This window comes from Zootoca vivipara, chromosome 9, assembly GCF_965207765.1.
Source record: "Zootoca vivipara chromosome 9, rZooViv2.hap1.1, whole genome shotgun sequence".
In the NCBI taxonomy this organism is placed as follows: domain Eukaryota; kingdom Metazoa; phylum Chordata; class Lepidosauria; order Squamata; family Lacertidae; genus Zootoca; species Zootoca vivipara.
The window spans coordinates 28,533,358-28,554,261 of record NC_142592.1 but is presented as its reverse complement, the minus strand read 5'-3'; the positions used below and the strand labels follow the sequence as shown (position 1 = coordinate 28,554,261).

The window sequence follows — 20,904 nt, the reverse complement described above, 5'->3', positions numbered from 1 at the left end:
TTCAAATGATGCGCATGTGCAGTGTCTTGTGATCAATTATGTGGGGTGGGTAGCAAGGATCCTTAACAAAGAATTAGGAACTAAGTTACCAGAGATTCGAGGTCCAGTGACAATAGTAATTTCTGAGCTCCAGTCATCTGTACCTTACATGTCTCCCTGCCCACCAGAATCCCTCCCATCTGAACAGATTGACCAGTATAATTCTGGCAGAAATACAGCATGAGATAAGCTTGTTTGTAGAACCATCAAGAGGATATTTTATAAATGGCGGGTACAACATCAATGTGGTGATCTTCCATGCCACACCATTTCTGGTTTGGGACAGCTAACAATCCATGTCCCTGCTTTAAAGGTTAAAAGCCAAAAGAAGCAGATGAAAAAAGAGAGGTTTTTTTTAAAGCCCCCCAGAGAGGATGAGATAAATGGAAAGTATGCTCTGAAAATATTTTGTATTTTTGGAGTCTTCATTCACGAGATGAGGTTTTTCCTCCCCCGCACCTTTGTTTCCTGAGCTAAGATGCATGTCAGGGGTCTCGTATGTATTAAGGACATTTGTATTAATTAGCAACAGCCAGTTTAATTGCTTTGGGAATGGAGCTTAGCCTAAAAACGTTGTGCATTTTATTTCCCTCGGCAGGAGGCTGTGGATACATCATGTACTGTGAGGATGGGATTAACACACAGTACAATAAATTCCTTCTAAGATACTTATCTGTTTTGTAATACTCTCAACATACGTGTATTATTCTAGGGTGCTGCATGTTACAAATGAGTGAGACAATAAAATGACATGGGTCTCCAGTTATCTGTCCCGCAGTGGATCCATCTTGAAAAGGTCATCCCATTAACAAATATGTCCACTCCCCTTCCCCGAGGGGGTGGCATTGCGGGTGGGCATCCGGGACCTCCCAGTGACCTAGCTGTGGGTGGAGGGATGCCCGCCGCATCATAAGGACTCCTGGCCGCATCACGCTCCCCTGCTGACCAATCGGGATAGCTGGGAGGCATGGCCAATAAAGTTGCGGCCTATTTTATCCCATTAACCTAAACATTCATGTCCGTGTGTTTATTATAAGGGAACTGCAGGGTCCAGGGCCGTGCCATGCAAGTCCCTATCCACAGCTAAACCCCTAGCACAGCTATTATATGGGGCTCAGATCTGGACTGGCACTAACCTTGGATCTACGGAAGCTGTCCAATCAAAGTTCTTAAGGCAATTTTTTTCTGTACCACTCTGTGTCCCAAACACATCATTGCACCTAGAAGCCAATCCCCCCTCGGTAGAAATACGGATCTGGCGTAGGACATTCAACTTCTGGCTCCACCTAAACTCAAATCCCCCCGGTCTAATATCCCTAGTGCCACAAGACTGTTACAAGAGTGCCTGGTCTAAAACTGTCAATCAAAAACTTCACCCTTGCGGTTTATCCCCACAACAGCTACTCACTGTGGGTCATAGTAAAGCAAACAGTCTAATCTGCCAACACCTAAATGATGTTGCCCCTTCGTGGATCACTGCCTTGTCATGGCGAAGGGGCTTGAATAACTCCAAGAAGCTATGAGCTATGCTGTGCAAGGCCACCCAAGACGGACAGGTCATAGCAGAGAGTTTAGAGTAAATGTGATCCACCTGGAGAAGGAACTAGCAAACCACTCAAGTATTTTGCCAAGAAAACTCCATGGACATAAAATGAGAAGCTTTGAGAAGAAAGTGAGAGTTTCCAAGGCATGCTCTGGTTCATGGGGTCACAGAGAGTCGAACACAACTAAGATGACTAAACAACAACAAATGATATTGAGTGTCAGAACAACTTGGTCACAACAAGGAAATTTTGCCCATGGTATGACCATTTCCCATCCTCCCACCTTGATTCTCTGGCACCCTATCTGTATAATCTAGCAATTCCAAAATATAGGCGTGCCTTTACCCTCGCAAGACTGAATGTATTGCCCTCGGCTGTACTTGAGGGACGATTCCAACAGATTCCACATGAAAAACACTTATGTCCCTGCGGAGATGGCAGCACTGAATTGGTGGTGCATGCCCTTCTCTTTAGAAAGACCCGAGGAACGAGATTATCACCCCTCTTTTATTGTCCATTCCAGGCTGCCCAACCACTGGCAGTGTCTTTTCTCCTGTTCTGTGTATATTGCAATGTTCTTTTGTTGCTATGGCCAATGGCTGATGCAAATAAAGTTTCTTTCATTCATTCATTCATTCATTCATTCATCCATCCATCCATCCATTCATTCCCTATCCACAGAATAACTGAATACTATTGGAGTGGAAGGCAGGAAGAGATTTCTCCTGTGTTGCAAAAAGTCATAGAAATGAATGTGCTTTTTATCTTTTTTTAAAAAAAGAACACCAGGAATTTATTGTGAGAGAATAAACCTGAAAACCATGCAGTCTAGTTGGATGACTGCAGATTGATGCTGGAGTTCTGATTGCTTTACTCACAGACTTATCTTTATTCCCCCATATGGAAAAGATTGCTTATATATTTCCCCATGTTTCTGTGAAGACTCCACCTTTCCCCACACTCAACCCTCAGCTTTAAAAGCCCGGGTAATTCCAACAGGCAAGCCTCCTAGTATAAGATTGGTGATTTATTTTGGTTTAGAATTGGGCTGAACAAATCAAGCAATTCCCTTAAACAAGCAGAAAATAGCCTGGTTAATTCCAAATGCACTTGGGAGCTCAGTTTAGCCCAAGCACGCTCCCATCACTAGGAGTGTGATGGGGTTTGAGCTCCTAGCCTCAATGCCCCCCAAACCACAACACCCACTTTCCACTACTGAGCCGCAGAATAAATAATGACAGCAGGGTAGGAAATAGCCAAACTGCGACTGAACACAATATGTTGCTGTAGATTGTTTGGAAAAGAATTGTGTGTTTCTGCCTTTGACTTACTTCCAACCTTGAGCCTCACTTTTATCCTTGCACAAAGATTCAAAAGTTGCAGAGGAACATTTTAGCCCAAACAAAGGTGGGGATTCCTTGTTTGCTTTCTCCATCTCATGAAATCCACCCAATGTTTTGTAAGCAGAGGCTCCTTCAAAAGGAGCACATAGGGCCAAGTCCCAAATGTTCATAGCCACACCTAATTGACGTCAATGGGAATGTTGCTGTCGTACAAACACAGACCTGTGTTTTTCCTAGTGTGAGGTCCTCTCAAACTGGTGCCAACATTGTGGAAAGAGAGGTTAGCCAAATGAACTTTGGAGGATCAGACCAAGCCTTTCAAATTGCTAGAATCCAGCATCTTTGGTGCAAAATTGGGGGGGGGGGAAGCATCCGATGTCATAGATGGAACAGCCTTGCCAAGAATTGAACAGGTACCTGCTATGTGGTGCTGAAGTGAGCAGAACTCATATGCCTGTGTCAGTAGAAAGTCTTTCATCTTCCAAGAGTGCATTTCAAATCAGCATCTGGCTATAGCTTGTAAACAATAGGAACATTAATAAAAAAAAGTCATAACGTGAGAGTCTGTCCACAATATGAACATTTTGCCCCAGCTCCAGCAAAGTAAATGTTATCAATTTTCACAATAAAACATTTTAGCCAAAGTCTCTTAAGCATATAACTTTACAACTTTCATAAAAGGGACACGAGAGAGAGAGACATAAAAGTGAAAAATGTGTTTTGCAATGCATCTGCCACTGATATGGGTGTTCAATTAAATGGACCATGCAAGGAAGGAGGAAAAATTTGTTACTGGGATGTTGCCAGTGATATCCTTTGACACTTCGGCGGTCTCATGTGGTCTTGATCAAGCAGCTTAGAGCTTTGGAAAATCCCAAACCAATAAAGGCTGAAAGCAGAACAGTCTGAGTGCACTTGATACACTGGGGGCTTATTAGTCTGGTTGTTACATTCGAAGGGCTAGCCCTAAATTATGGTGTTAAAAGCTGCCGCATTCCAGGCAGGGCCACTGTGTGGGAAATTTGCATTCACAGGACTGGACCAGTGTCCACTGTGCGCTTGCAGTGAGATTCAGGTATGTCCCAGAATGCTGGTTTCCTTACTGATCTAATTCAAAGGCTGCGGGCAGCAAATCCTCACCTCGCCTTCATAGAGCAAAGTAATAGAGACAGACATGTTTAGAAGAAGAAGAAGAGAAGAGTTTGGATTTGATATCCCGCTTTATCACTACCTGAAGGAGTCTCAAAGCGGCTAACAATCTCCTTCCCCCCCCCACAACAGACACCCTGGGAGGTAGGTGGGGCTGAGAGACTTCAGAGAAGTGTGACTAGCCCAAGGTCACCCAGCAGCTGCATGTGGAGGAGCGGGGAAGCGAACCCAGTTCCCCAGATTATGAGTCTACCGCTCTTAACCACTACACCACACTGGCTCTCAGCTAAGACACCCTCAGCTGATTGAAGTTTCAGCCTAGGTGAGGAAACCTAGTTTGCTGAGGGCTTCTCTCAATATTACGGTTTTTAGTTGTTTGTTGGTGGAGTAGTGGATGGGGAATGTGGGAAAGTGGGAAAGTGTAGCACTGGGAACTTTTAGCAGAGCAGAAGCCATGATTTCCTGTGTCAGAGCACCAAGGTACCTGAAGGTCCTTCCTTGTTAGTGACGTGAGATGATAACAAGGCTTTCATGTCTTACTGTTGTTTGTGGCAGATTAGCGCAGAGGAAGTGTGCACATAGAAATCTTTTAAGAAACAACAGTGATGTGATGTAGTGGTAACTTTTAACTGCAGGCAACAATATTTTTGGATATATATATATATATAGAGAGAGAGAGAGAGAGAGAGAGAGAGAGAGAGAGAGAAGTGCCTGCACTTTTGAACTGTTCTTGGAGATGGCATTGTGGAGCTGTCATGATGAGTTCTTGCAGATACAAGATACACACACACACACACACACACACACACACCACCCATCTGGCTGGGTTTCCCATTTCCCAACATAATGTTAAAATGTTAAAAACACAATAAAACATCAAACATTAAAAACTTCCTTAAACAGGGCTGCCTTCAGATGTTTTCTAAAAGTCAGGTAGTTGTTTATTTCCTTGACATCTGATGGGAGGACGTTCCACGGGGAGGCCGCCACTCCCGAAAAGGCCCTCTGCCTGGTACCAGGTACCTGGTACACTACTGTACACTACTGTTGCTTCCTAAAGATTTGGGGAAGGAATGATGAAAGAAAACCCACCTTATACACACCTTTGTCAAAGCCAGAGAGTCTATGTGGGACCGAAGACATGTATCCTTCTGATCCGTGCTGGAGTTGCACAAAACGTTTAGATGCTGCAAAAATGTGCATATTGAGCATTTCCTCCTTTAAGATTTGAACACAGAAAGAAGCTCTTGTGTGTGCAAGCTGTGGATGCTGGCCTGCCTTCTTCCACCCGGTTAGCAGAACCATTGATTTAAAAGCCAAATCTCTCTAAAAACAATATAAAAATTGCAGGGTGATGAAAAGCTGCTGCAAGAGATGAATCATATGGGACTTCAGAGGCTGGAGAAGTTTCTTTCTATCACTGATTTGCACAAATAACTTCATACTAGCCTCTTTGTGTTCAGGACCACCTCCCCTTCCTAGGTTGACTTGCAGAGACTTCCATGGATGGCTCAGCGAGAGTTGCACGGAGCGAACACAATGAAAGAAATCATGCTTCAGTGAAGTCAGTGGAAACAACTGAGTGGGGACAGGATTCCTTCCAAAATTCTTGCTGGCAGCCACACAGTTTCAACAGCCTCTTTCTGTGTGTGGGATGTCAAGAACATCACACCCTTTTGCCAGACGATGAAATGATGGATTTCAAGGCCTGTGCTACATCCACAATAGATAACTATTGGACTGAAGCATGGATGGACCTCTAGATGGTGTTGGACAAGCATGGCCAGTGGGGAATGGTGATGAGAGTTGGACTAAGAAGATATTGCCACAATGATCATGGGACAATCTTTTCCTCTTCCCAGGGCAACAATAATCCCTGGCATGCAAATGAGACTGTCTGAACAGGTAAAAGATATCAGTGACAAATCTCTGACTCAGGCTATGCACCCATTATTAGCTTAAATTGTGGTGAGGTCATTTCCCCCCTGTTTCAAGTAACGTTTGCATATTGCTGTTCATGCCAGAGAGGGGTAGGAGAGTTTCACCTGGTGTGCATTACCTGTTTCATTTCCCTATACACACCTCAGCTTAACGGCAAAGGGAATGTATCTTTTTTCAAAACTCATCAATTAGCAGCAGTGCAGTTATTCTGGAAAAATAAAGGTGCCGGAACTCACCATGAATGCCTTCCTTGTTCTCTTATAATGGCAATGGCACCCACATGAGAGGTGCCAGAACTGAGTTCTGGTAAGTTCTGTCTGAAGAAAAAAAAGCCCTGATTAGCAGTATTCCTTATGAAACAACAGGATAAATATGGATTGTTGCTAATGTCGTGCATACTTGGCTTCAAACACCAGCGGTGGGAGCACCCTCAGAAGGTGGCCCCTCCTTTAAGACCTGACACATATTGTGGTAATATTTCCACTCTTTCTATAAAACAAGAGACTTTATGAATCCGGCATCCTTACTAAACTCATGAGGAAAAAGGAAAAAAAGTGGGCAAGTACTAATTGTGACCAGAGATGTAAGAGATGTTTGAATGAGATCCATGCTAGAGATTGCCAGAGATCTGTGGCAATTTAAAAAGAAAATAACACGAGAGGAATGTTGCGAAATGTTAATCCTCCCATATCCATTTTAGGCATGCCTACGCAGAAGCAGAGGCAGCCTGGGTGGCAGAGCAGAGCTGAGGAGCCTCTCTTCTGATGCTCTCCTAACACTAACCTGGGCAGGGGGAGAGCAGGGCAGGGCTAAGGTTGAAATTGGGCAGGTGCTGGAATGGCTCTGCTGGTGTATGCTCTAACCCCACCCCAGTAAATTCCCCTTTCAATTTCTTATTCTACTTGATAATTACGATGAAATGTTTTCCCCAACAGTAAGCAAGCAATCCATGGTCACATGACAAAAAAAAAAACCAACCACCAAACTGGGATAGCACCACTAACAGTCCAAAAACGAGGAAGAAGAACTCCAGGTTTTAGAAACTTTGTCTATTAGAAATTTAGTTTATTATAATAAAATACATTTCTGGCACCTGGAGTTCGTCTTATTCTTTTGTTTTGTTTTGTACATATGAAAATAATAATAATAAAAAACAACACCTTTTTCTTAACAAAATAAAAAATCCCTTCCAGTAGCACCTTAGAGACCAACTAAGTTTGTCATTGGTATGAGCTTTCGTGTGCATGCACACTTCTTCAGATACTTCTTCAGGTCATACCAATGACAAACTTAGTTGGTCTCTAAGGTGCTACTGGAAGGAATTTTTTATTTTGTTTCGACTACATCAGACCAACACGGCTACCTACCTGTAACTAGAACCTTTTTCTTAGCATGCTTGCTAATGCAGGATAAAAAAGGTAAAGGAAAAGGACCCCTGACAGTTAAGTCCAGTCGTAGATGACTCTGGTGTTGCAGCGCTCATCTTGCTTTACAGGCCGAGGGAGCTGGCGTTTGTCCGCAGACAGTTTTTCCAGGTCATGTGGCCAGCATCACCAAACCGCTTCTGGTGCAATGGAACACCGAAACCAGAGCAGCGCATGGAAATGCCGTTTACCTTCCCACTGGAGCAGTACCTATTTATCTACTTGCACTTTGATGTGCTTTAGATCTGCTAGGTTGGCAGAAGCAGGGATCGAGCAACGGGAGCTCACCCCGTCACGGGGATTCGAACCGCCGACTTTCTGATTGGCAAGCCCAAGAGGCTCAGTGGTTTAGACCACAGTGCCACCCGCGTCCCTTATTTAATGCAGGATAGTCAAGAAGAAAGAAAACTTGCAGCTCAGTACCACTGACAAAGGCTGCAATTTGGGCAAAGCAGTGCTTTGAGATTATTACTATTATTGAATTTATATACCGCCCTATACCTGGAGGTCTCAGGGCGGTTCACAGAACAAAATCAAAATATAAAACCACAAAATATATAATCAAGATAAAAACTACAACCCAACCCCCCCCCAAAAAACCCCCACACTACATTTTAAAAAGGGCATAGGATGTCCATCAAATCAACCCAAGGCCTGTTTAAAAATGAACCCTTTCCCCTGGCACCTAAAGGTGTATCATGAAGGCGCCAGGCAAACCTCCCTGGGGAGAGCATTCCACAGACAGGGAGCCACTGCAGAGAAGGCCTGTTCTCATGTTGCCACCCTTCGGATGTCTTGAGATCACACGTACTGGGTCTAATTCAGCAACTAAGCACAGTTGCTATGCAGCTAATATGCCTTTATAATGACCCTGGAACATTAATGGATTTCTCTGATAGGAAGAGTCAGTGGGGCAAGGTTGTGTCTCTTACCTCGGGGTTTTTTCTTATCATCAACACTGTATAGGTCCTAGTAAACTTGGCTTTAGCAGAGGTAGAAACCTAACTTCTGTTAGCCATATCTAGGCTGCCACAGCTTTCCCTCAGCCTGCACAGTTCCTGTATTTCTGCTGTGTGACTCACTTCCCACAGGTCTTGACACCTTTTTTCTGGTACCTATAACCGTTTTTCTCAAGCCACAATGACACATTTTTTACAGAAGGTTCCAGGTCACAGCACTGTGTGGGACAGGAATTTCCCCTATGAATAATCAGTGTGAATAATAATGTATTTTTTTACAATTTTAGGGGGTCCAGAATTCGGTAAAATTCCTAAGTCTGAAAAAAATCCATTATAGTTTCAACAGAAACACACTGACTTCCTAGCTTTGGTTTTAATCAGGTTCAATCCACCTTTATTAAAATCTGTTGTTTTTTCCTCTCTGACAGGAAAGTGGAAATCCTATATTCAAAAGACTATCATATTGCTGGATCCCTGGGTACAGTGGGATGAAAGTCTGGCTAACCAGGCTGCCAAGATATCAAGCCACTTGGCTATAATGATGCACAAAGGATCTCATTTTGTGATTTTTTACCTCTGCTTTAAAACTAAACAGATGGCACAATGGCAGGAGCTGCGAGGGAAAGCTGAACAACAGACTTTTCTGAACTCTGACCATTATTGCAGCCAATATAAAATGTGCCCTTTAAGGAACACTGGCGAGAATTTGTTCTGGCTGGCTGGAAAATATGGAATCCTCACCCCACTAAATGCAATTGCTCACCTCCTCATGAGGTAGGGAACTTCCTTGGCTGCACTGGTTTCTAGCTAGGTTCCTGTGCTCAGTTCAAGGTGCGGATGGTTATCCACCAAGCATTTAAGTGTCTGAACCTGCAATTTCTGAAGGACTGTCTTCTCCAAGCTTAAATCTTCCTCTCCAGGTTCTTAGGGCCTCTCTCAGGATCCCCAAGCCCCACTAACCAAGAGGGAAGGCTTCACATCACCATTAAAGAGAGCAAAAGAGGACAGAGGTTTACATAAAATGTACATATGCTAATTTATATGTATACAGTGGTACCTCGACTTACGAACGACTCAACAACCGAATTTTTCGACTTACGAATGGGGGTAATGGCCACGCGCTTACGAATGTCTCGACATCCGGAAAAAAACCGCGGCGGTTTTAGATAGGGATTTTTCGACTTACGGATTTTTAGATAGGGTTGCTTTGACTTATGAATTTTTCCGTTTTCAATGCATTCCTATGGGAAATCGCATTTCCAATGGCGTTTTTCGACTTACGAATTTTTCGACTTACGAAGGTGCCTTCGGAACGGATTAAGTTCGTAAGTCGAGGCACCACTGTGGATGCAAATTTAGAATTTACAACTATAATTCAAATAGAAGGGGAAGACTGTGGCTGCCCAGTTTGCTGGTGAGGTGCTAACAGTTGATGGGCAAACTTCAGGGCCACTGCACTACCTTTTTATTTTTTAATCCAGATTTGGACTGGACAGCCCTTCAAATCAAGACTCCTTTAGATAATAATAATAATAATAATAATAATAATAATAATAATAATAATAATAATAATGATAATAATATATTTTTTATACCTCGCCCATCTGGCCGGGTTCCCCCAGCCACTCTGGGCGGCTTCCAACAAAACACTAAAATACAGAAATCCATCAAACATTAAAAGCTTCCCTAAACAGGGCTGCCTGGCAGCTCTCCAAATGTAAAATGGGACTCCCTAATTACCAGCCAAAGTCTGTGCTTTGATTCTTCAAGGTTTGGCAATCGGAGGTGTACCTAGGCTCCCTTCTGCCCTTGGCAAGAAGATGTATTGGTGAGCACCCACCTGTCTCTCGCACCATTGGCAAGGAGCAGCATCAGTGCCTCTGAAGCCAGGAGAGACCGTGGCTATTTGTTGCCCTGTGACTTCCTCTGTGTCCATTGAGGTTGGGTCTGCTCCGCTCCACCTCCCCCCCCTCCTGGATAGCTCAGTTGGTTAGAGCCTGGTGCTGATAATGCCAAGGTTGCAGGTTTGATCCCTGTATGGGACAACTGCATATTCCTGCATTGCAGGAACCATCTTACCCATAGGTGCTAGGGGTGCAAGGCACCCGGGCGCTGTACTCTCAGGGACGCCAGGCTGAGAGTCCCGGGCCCAAGAGTTGAGTCCGGGGAAGAGCCCGTCCATTGGTTGCAGCACCGCGTTGCGCTCTTCTGCTGTGGGCGGCTCTGCACCACGAGTTCGGGGTCGACTGAGCCAGCGAGACGCTGAGGCAGCTGGCCGGCTCTGCCCTCCTGCATGCCTGGGACTGGGCAACCTGGCGGGAGGGGACGCCTGGCAGATCTTTGCACCCCGGCGCCGCACATGCTTAAGACAGCCCTGACTAGAATGAGCCTCAGGGTCCCTTTCCATTCTATGATTCCTCTGTCCGCCCATCTTCCTGTCTCCCTCTGCTCACTGCTTTTCCTTTTGCCTCCTCCCTCCCTCCCCTTTCCCTCCTCCTGCAACTCTCACCCTCTCTCTGTCTTTCTTCCCTCTGAGCTCTACTAGACACTCCACTCACACTTCTATTAGCACCACTGGCTGACTGGGGAGGGTACCCTGCAGGGCTGATGCAATGGCCCACACCAGTGACCAATTCTTCTGCTGATGTGCCCAGGGAGCCTGTGCACCTTCTCTGGCTGCCCAGAGGAGCAGCCTGGGAAGCACATGGATGGGTGGGCTTCTAGCTATTCTGAACCAGCGTGGAGAAGTAAGATTTTTGCACTCCTTTGGGCCTGCGCCCTTGGAGGAGGCCAACCTAACCAATCCCCTAGGTACACCCCTGATGGCTGTGTGTGTGTGTGTGTGTGTGTGTGTGTGTGTGTGTGTGCATATTTTCAAAACCAAAGTACTCATATATTGATAAAAGGACTGTGGGTGCCAGCAAATGGTTTAGGGTTATATTCTCTCTGATTAGGGTGATCTATCCCCCCCCCCCCGCTTGATATTGTAAATACTGAGGTTGGTGAGGATAGATCATGATCTGGTGCTTGACATTAATGGGAATCATCTTCTCATGATGTCAGCTCCCTAGATCAAACATGGAGTTCTAAATGTTAATATGGGTAGAGTTTGGGATATTTGAAAAAGAAAGAAAGATCTAAACACTTTGGAAGTTTTAATTCATTTTGTACTTTCAGTTAGGAGAAGAAAGCAAAACAGACTGCTTTGTGGTATTTTTATTGGCCTCTCTGAATCAAAGAAGGATTATGTTTCTCATGGGAGAACTTAATTTTGCAAGTTTTCCAGATATCTCAAGAGCCAAAAGGTTGACATAGATTTAGATATCTTTCCGAAACAATAGTCTAACTTTTAAAAGGTATTTCCCCGCTTTACTACCGCATGGATTCAGCTGATCCATATATATGGTATGGCTGTGTTTTATGGCAAAGCCCACTTCACCATCCTTGCTATAAATAGACACCCACCAAACCGTGTAAAAATCCTGGACTATTTTCTTACCCCATTCTCTGTGATGGTAAGGTTGGTGCATGAGTCAATGGTGATCTCATTTATGACTAGCCACAAAGGGCAAGGCTAACCTCATGGACCCTGGAGTTGCTTTCGCTTATGCCACAGCAGCGATGGGGAACTTGTGGCCTTCCAAATATTGATGGACCACAGCTCCCATCATCCCACACCATTGGCCAAGTTGGCTGGGACTGATAGAAGCTGGAGGCCAGCAAAATCTGGAGGGCCACATGTTCTCCAGCCCTGACTTTGAGTTGAGTTGCTGTAGCTCCTATTGCCTTCTCTGCTGTTGTTAACTCCATGGACTCGAATTCTCCTGCAGTTTGGGGGAAGGCCAGTCGGTCATTGGCATGATACATGTCTTGCACACACCAGGTTCTAAGTTCAGTAACTGGCAACTCCGCATCACAGCTGCTCAGCTAGCAGACCTGGGAAAGACCTCTGCCTGAGACCTTGGAGACTCACTGCCAGTCAGAAAGATGTGCCAGTAGTCTGACTTCATATGTTCATAGTCTCTAAAGTGAAAGTGAAGCATAGAAACTAATATTCTTCCTGAGATGTTATTTGCCCTGCATCCATAACAGCTATATATGCCAGCTGAAGTTGGATTCTGAGAGTGCTTCCAGACACTCACTATTTCTGAGTAGGACTCAATCACATTAGAGCTGTAGTGGCAGGGAGGAGAGTTCACCCCTCACCATTCCCATTATCTGATGCAAATTAGCCTCATCTCCTGAGCTGCTACTTGCAGCCAGGGTGGTGTGGGATAGGCAGAACCTGTATATTTCCTCCTCTGCAGTTAATAGTGCCACCAGGGGATACTTTGCACTGGCTTGGGACCCCTTTCCTCTACTTTATGTTCTCAGTCCAAAGTTCCAAACCATCCCTCTTCTTCCAGAACTTTTTTTAAAAAAAACCCAGTAAAAAAGAAAATACTGTACTAGGAGTCCTAATCCCAGATCTTCCATTTCACGTGTAGTTTGGCCCTAAGATGCAACACTGCATAGTACAAATGTTATGGAAACATATGGTTTTTATTAAGCAATGCGAAATTCATAACTCTGAAAGCTACATTGACAAATAAAGAAGAAGAAGATAACATGCAAGCAGTTGTGGTTAGTGGTTTCAATATATTTCAAAGCACTGATGAATGGTGAGAAAAGGAAGAAATTTGCATCCTTTGAAGAAGGCTTGAGAAGGTTCTGATAGCATTTACAAGCTGGGCGTACTGGGGTCAAGGCAAAGGTCTAAGAAAGGTAGTGGGAGTGGGGGAGAAAGCATACTCGAAAAATAAAAGAGAGAGAAAGAATAGGAGGGAGAGGTAGATTTGGAAAGGTCAGGATGATCTGGCGAGCTTTCTCTTTATAAAAGTTAACAAGGTCCTCACAAAAGAACAAAATGGAGACAGAAGTGGGAGGTATTTGTGACCTGAACGGAAAATGCAAAACAATCCAAAGTTTAAATGTGGATCTCTGGCACACACACCTTTCCCTCAAAAAATCTGGCCAGTAAATTCAATGTCTTGTCATAATAAGTTCTTGAACATTCTCAGCTGTGATTTAAACTGTGCTCGACTATATGTTACAATAAATGTCAGACACTCAAATATTGATATTACTGTTAGTTCTTGTCATTACTAGGCCAGAGAGAGATATTTTTTTAAAAAAATCTTCCATTTGCCAAGGCCAAGTAGATGTTTTTGGCATAGCTAATGTCCAAACTTCAACCTCATTTCTATCAAGCCAACAATGATATTAAATTTGGCAGGTACCCCAAAGAAATTTGGACATTTACTGGTACATTTCAAGGACCCCACAACCATCAAAAATTGCCCAATTTCACCAGTCATCAATAAGTAATCAATTCAGACTATTGCTGTTTGAGGCAACAATGAATTCCAGACAAACAGTCCACAATGAGAGGTAAAAATCCTTTATTTACGTTTTAACCTTTTGTTACATGGGAATTACACCAGGATACCTGTTGTGCTGGTCTTTTGACACATAAGAAACACAGTTCCCTCGTTCATTTCCCTGTACAATTATTTCCCCCTTATGATTTTATGTTCTTACTATTTATCTCATCGTTGGTCAACATCCTCTCAAGCGCTGCAAGCCAATATCTGCCCAGAAGCAAGAAAAGATGGATTTATATTGAACTATAAGTTATTTTTCATGGTTCTGGGCAAGGTATGGTGATGATTGCTCCAGGAATGCCAGTGGTAAATATCAAGCATTTTGCATCTCAGTTTGCTCCAGTGGCAAAACAATTGCAGCAAGTATTGTGAGTGTACTGTCCGTTATTAAGAGGGTTGGATTAGATGACCCTTGCAGTACCTCTATGATTACAAGAGACTGAACTTGTTCAACTCATTTTATAGTAAACCACACAATTTGTAATTTGGTTAGGGTCCGGTGGACGAATGCACCTGTAGGGCATATGTGAATGTGCAAAACCTACTCATGTTCACTTGAAAAGACACCATCGAGTTGTTTCAGATCTTCTGTTCTTTAATCTCTACTATTTAATACTCCTTTGGAAAGTTAAAAATACTTTCCCTTATTCATTTTCCTTCGTATTCTTTCAAACCCTTTCTCCTGAAAGGCTTTCAAAGGGAAGCAAAATGATCAAATCCTTAGCTGATTAAAGGAGCAAACTTTTCAAAACGCCGCTGTTGAGACCAGTACAAATGAAAGTAAAATTACATCCAGCTTAATTGTCTGACAGCACATGAGCTACTCATACGTCGTAGCATAACTATAGATAGAGTTTCTCATTTTACATTCATATAAAATTGTGCCATTTTTATATGAAGAGACACTATCTTGCCTTCAATCCTATTTAATATCTGTATGAAGCCAGAGTTGTCTGAAGTTATTTGCTCGGTCAGGGATGGGTGGGGCACAATGTGTTCCCAACCAAAGGTACTGCCGCTCCCCTAACACCCCTTATGCCCTGAATCCAGGACTCAGCCACAGATCGTCCCTGCTTTCTTTACAAGCTGCTGGGGTAGGTTTTTAGGATTTGGGGGCAAGGCGACATTGATCTGCCAGTGACACTCAGCTCTATTTTCCCATAACATCTGAATTGGGAAAGGTCATACAGTTCCTGGACCTGTCCTCAGACGCAGCGGTGAGATAGATGAGGAAAAACAAGCTGACTTTGAATTCTGAACCACAGACCGAGGCATGAAACCAGAAGGTACGTATGATCTTCACAATGTTGGGCAATAAACTGAAGCTGTATTTGAAAAAGACAGAGGTGTTATGGGTCCCAAGTCCTCATGTCCAGGAGGTAGGGAGAAGGTCTTCTCCGGATGGGATTGGTCTCATTTTGAAGGATCAGGTCCATAGTTTGGAGGTGCTCCGACTTGGATTCAGTACTTTCACTGCAGGCACAAGTGGCTAGGAATGCTTCCCCACCACCAATTCTGGTTAGATCACCAGCTACGGTTCCTATTGGAGAAAGATGACTTGGCCACTGAACTCCATTCTCTGGATTCTTGAACTGTAGATTGGATTATTGTAATGCACTTGAAGATGACTCAAAAACCCGAGTTGGTCCAAAATGTAGCACCCAGATTGCTAGTTGGGGTTCCCATGTAAACATGTTGTTGTTGTTGTTTAGTCATTTAGTCGTGTCCGACTCTTCGTGACCCCATGGACCATAGCATGCCAGGCACTCCTGTCTTGCACTGCCTCCCGCAGTTTGGTCAAACTCATGTTTGTAGCTTCGAGAACACTGTCCAACCATCTTGTCCTCTGCCGTCCCCTTCTCCTAGTGCCCTCAATCTTTCCCAACATCAGGGTCTTTTCCAAGGATTCTTCTCTTCTCATGAGGTGGCCAAAGTATTGGAGCCTCAGCTTCACGATCTGTCCTTCCAGGGAGCACTCAGGGCTGATTTCCTTAAGAATGGATAGGTTTGATCTTCTAGCAGTCCATGGGACTCTCAAGAGTCTCCTCCAGCACCATAATTCAAAAGCATCAATTCTTCGGCGATCAGCCTTCTTTATGGTCCAGCTCTCACTTCCATACATCACTACTGGGAAAACCATAGCTTTAACTATATGGACCTTTGTCGGCAAGGTGATGTCTCTGCTTTTTAAGATGCTGTCTAGGTTTGTACATGTAAACATGTAAGCTGTTTTAAAACAGGTGCCGGTTCATTTCTGGGCCCATTTCAAGTTAGTATTTAAAGCCTTAAATACACCAGGCCCCAAATATCTGAAGGACTACCTCCTTCCCTACAGGCCCTCTCAGGTGCTAGGATCAGCCGAGGGGGGCTGCTTGGTTGTTACACCACCCTCCAAAAATCAGGGAAGGGGTAGCACAGGATAGAGCATTATCTGTGGTGGCCTGTAAGCTGCAGAACTCCCTTCATGGCACCTTTATTATACAACTTTTGCTGGATGCTGAAGATGTACATGGCTGTTGGCACTTGAAATGTATGTTTTTAGGATAGGGACCCACCTTAAATTTTGTAATTTTAAGTTATTTAGATGTTATTAATGTTATGTTATATTGTGTTTCAGTATTAATATTGAATGAATGAATGAATAATATTTATTGCTAAAAGTTGTAAGCCATCACAAATCAACACAAGCGGGCAGATGGCCACAATGTATAGAATAAAAATAATTGATTCAAAACTGCACTGCAACAACAGAAGAACAGATACACAAAAATGCAAAAATCACACCTGCATAAGTGAAAAACTCCACAACTCATACTCCTCATTTTAGTACAGTACTTGTCTTGGTGCCTAGCTCTCAACTTACTTGCAGCCAAGGCAAATTTTGCAACCAGTGCAGTAAGATACATTATTGCTCAAGGGGAGGTCGGATGGAAAGAGAACAAAGGATGTAATCAATGAATTTTTGACTAGGGGACATATATATATATATGGAATCGTAGCAAATAGTGTTGAAGTATTAATATTGTGTTTTAATTGTTGCAACCCAGCCTGGGACCTTGGGGTAAAGGGTGTGTAACAAATTATAACAAAAAGTGCCATATATGTATATAGCTTCTTCTTCCTCTCCGGCGATCACTTATAGCCGAGTAAGATTGACTTCCATGAACATAGTCTTAACAGTGAGTCCGTAAGTGATGGTGGAGGCCAATTCTGGATCCACACATCCTTACACACACACACACACACACACACACACACACACACACACACACACACACAAAATACATGACTCACATCCATTTTTTTCATGTATTTTACAGTTTAGGAGATTATAGCTTCTGGATTCATGCTTAAATTGGAGGGCCCTAGGTTGTTGAATGTTGCTTTGAAGGAGCAGATGTGGAATGGCTTCCACTTCTCTTTTTTCGTTACCGTGCTTCTTCGCAGTCACCTGTTCCATTAGTACCCTTTTTGTGTTTTATTCTGCCATCTACTGCATCTTAGTAGTACTGTGGTCTGGCTTTTAAGATTGGAACACTTTTTTAAAAAAAGTTTCCTTCCACTGCCATCCAATCACATCACCCATGATTATAGCCCTTGCATTCAAACCTTTCAGAGTGGTTGGCAGAGCCTAGAAGCCCCTGTGCTAAGAACAGCAGGGCTTCTGTCCCTTTAAGATAGCTGAGGAAAGGCTTCTGTCATTGTGTGAGATAATGGGAGCAATGCACCTTCTGAATGTTGTCGTCCCTCGGAGCTCTCAGAGGGACAAAAGGCCTGCTCTGCCCTTGGCATATAAGCTCCCAAGCTCTCATTCTTCTGCAATATGATTATTAATACGGATGCTTTAAAAAAATCCATTGTGACAAGTGCTTATGAAAGGCTGAAGGGCTTGATGTATCTGCATGCATTGTAAATGTGACATTTGTGAACTTTCTATGCCCATGATTGACACGTTTATCACCATGAGAATGTTTGTGATTGTGCCACATTGATATTAGTTAACTTCTAGACTTCCTGGGTTCCTTTGCTTACATTACTTCCCCCCCAAGCTCAGATGAGATGTGTGGAGCCTGGCACGAAGGGAAAGTACTAATCTATACATACTCAGAAGCATTTCCCTCATTATTGTGACTTTACATGGCAGGCCTAATGCCATGTATTATTCAAAACAAATTTCAGAGCTCCACCCTCATCCAGGTGAGGCAGTGGATATTTGATAATAATTAACAGTTCAGTTCTTCATCTCTTGTTGTCTGTTCTTGTCAGGCATGGCACCAATGCCAAACTGCCTGCCATTTTAAATCTCCCAGTGAATTATGGGAAATATACATGGTGGGTACCTTCCCAGTAGGGGTGGGAAAGAAATTCAATTCACATTTAAAGGCAAACCTATCTAATTCTGAAACAAAACACAACCTGAAACTAGGTCATTCTTGGAAATTCTACCTTCTCTGAATTTTGCGATGCAGTTTTCCAGCCAAGTTAGATGTAAAAAAAATTGCATATGTTTGTGTGTGAAGCGTGCTTATAAATGCATATATTACGGGAAATAATATAATAGGTACTATATATAGGACGACTGCTTGTGAAAATTTGTGTATTAGGCAAAAGGACGCATAATTATAGATACGTTATATATGAGGAGGCATTAGAACTACAAGGTGGATTAATTTTCATGAGGACTTTAGAAAAAGCAAACTGATGGGGAAATGTGAAGGGAACTTGAGATTAGAAAAAAAAGGAATTGAGAGAAACCAAAGTTGGACATATTTGTACATTCCTATTTCCCTGTTACAGCTGCTGCTTCCAGATAAGCCAGGGGAAGTGAATAGGCAGATGACTATTTGTGGTTGTGACATATGAGGGAGCCCATTTGTTTGGATCCTTCCTCCATAACCAGTGCTGGTTCCTGAGCAGTTTTTTTTTACTCGCATTCACTTTCCTCACAACATTTTCCAGATTCTCCTGCCCCTTTCGAAATGCTTCTCTCTGCCTCACACCAAGGTGATTGATGATTCTTCCTTATTTTTGTGTTCTTGCTCTCTCACAGGTTTATTCACCACTTGCAAGAGCCAACTCTTTGTTTAATTCCCCAAGATTAGCACTTTCCAATTCCAATTAGTTTACTTTTTGGAGGCTCGAGGAAGGAATGTGGGCTGCACAGTGTGTGCAATGCATCTATGGGAGATTTTTTATAGCGATAAAAGTTTTCCATCAAATGCCTCAGCTTTTTACTCTTGCCACAATAGTTCAGCTAAGTGAGAAACACATTTTTCCAGCTGACTTCGTATTATTTTTATTTGTTGTTGCACATACCTAATCAACAGCTCCAGTTGGCAAAGCTCTTTCTGTCATAAATATGGAGACCAGACAAACCAAATAATCAATCATTGACTAAACAAAGTGTGTGTGGCTGGACAGAATGCCATTTATGCACGATTGTTTTGAATGGCAATTATTTCTTTCCCCATTACTTGAACACCCACAACTTGTGAGGTTTTTCCTTCACTCACCACCCACCTCTGTTTTTAAGGTACTCGCCACTATTTTGCTCCTAGGCCTGACTGCACTGCTTGCAATTCACAAGTGAGTTAAGCTGGAATAATTTTACTGTGTGTAGTGCAGAGGTCAGCAGCCATTTTCAGCCGCGGGCCGGTCCACCGTCCCTCAGACCATGCGGTGGGCTGGACTATATTTTTTGGGGGGGAATAAACAAATTCCTATGCCCCACAACGACCGCTTACCCAACATAAAGGGGAGGCCCATTTTGCGCAGTCGCGTGCAGCCCCCCCTGGGATCCCTGGGGCAGTTCTGGAAGTTTGGAGGCTGGCACTGGCTACCTGAGGCTGGTGGCTGGAGTCGCCGCCCACTCAGTCAGCCGACCAATCCGGCCAAAGGTAGGCATGCCAGGGGGATTGGCCAGGTAGGGTCAGGTAGGCTCACCTGCACACAAAGAAGAGGAGCCATTCTTGGGAAGCAGATTCATTTTAAATAAAAGCACACATTCTACTCATGTAAAAACACCAGGCAGGCCCTACAAATAACCCAGAGATGCATTTTAAATAAAAGCACACATTCTACTTATGTAAAAACACCAGGCAGGCCCCACAAATAACCCAGAGATTCATTTTAAATAAAAGGACACATTCTACTCATGTAAAAACACACTGATTCCCGGACCGTCCGTGGGCCAGATTGAGTAGGCGATTAGGCTGTATCCGGCCCATGAACCTTAGGTGTAGTGACTTAGGGCCAGTTCACTCATTTGGGAAACTCATTTTTACACGTGTGGTTCAGTATGGACGTAGCCATCACTGTACATATACATGTACAGTGATGGCTACGTCCATACTGAACCACACGTGTAAAAATGAGTTTCCCAAATGTACATATACATGTACAGTTGATTAGAGTATGGTGCTGATGATGCCAAGGTTGACATTTCGATCCCTGTAAGGGACAGCTGCATATTCCTGCATTGCAGGTGGTTGGATTAGATGATCCTCAGGGTCCCTTCCAACTCTACGATTCTGTGAGTTGGGGTACAGCAGGCACCCCCAAACTTCGGCCCTCCAGATGTTTTGGACTACAATTCCCATCATCCCTGACCACTGGTCCTCTTAGCTAGGGATCATGGGAGTTGTAGGCCAAAACATCTGGAGGGCCGCAGTTTGGGGGTGCTTGGGGTACGGTGTGCCTGTACACCCACATGTCCCATTATTGTGATGCCTGTCCTCGCGTCACATACTACTTCATATTTATGGTGCATAGTGCAAGAACCAGCTCTTCATATAACATATAAGACTGCCAGTTTCCCTAAGGTGTGAGCCAGATCCTAGATTATTTATTAGTAACTGCTATTTTTAGGGTGGGGGGACAGGATTCTAAGCAGCTCCAGATTTAAATCCAGTGACTCATTGCTTCCTGAGACAGGCTGGTTTGCTGATTTTTCTCATTATTGTTTCTTGCTGTTATCTCAGCAGTACTATGTCATTGTGCACCTTTGGGAGGACAAAGTGCTGAAGGAACATGGTGGGCATGCTCTCTACAAAAAGAGCCTCCAGTGTGAGCCTCCAAGGGTC

At 43.7% G+C, this 20,904-nt stretch overlaps 1 long non-coding RNA gene across 1 annotated transcript; it reads right to left on the bottom strand.

The window, feature by feature from the left end:
• Positions 1-3,080: 3,080 nt before the first annotated feature.
• Positions 3,081-6,334, bottom strand: LOC148684579 (uncharacterized). Its single transcript, XR_015945879.1, has 3 exons — positions 6,253-6,334; positions 5,179-5,401; positions 3,081-3,442 (listed from the first exon to the last, which is right to left on the bottom strand). It is a non-coding gene; the product is annotated as an uncharacterized LOC148684579 (long non-coding RNA).
• Between the last annotated feature and the right edge of the window lie 14,570 nt (positions 6,335-20,904).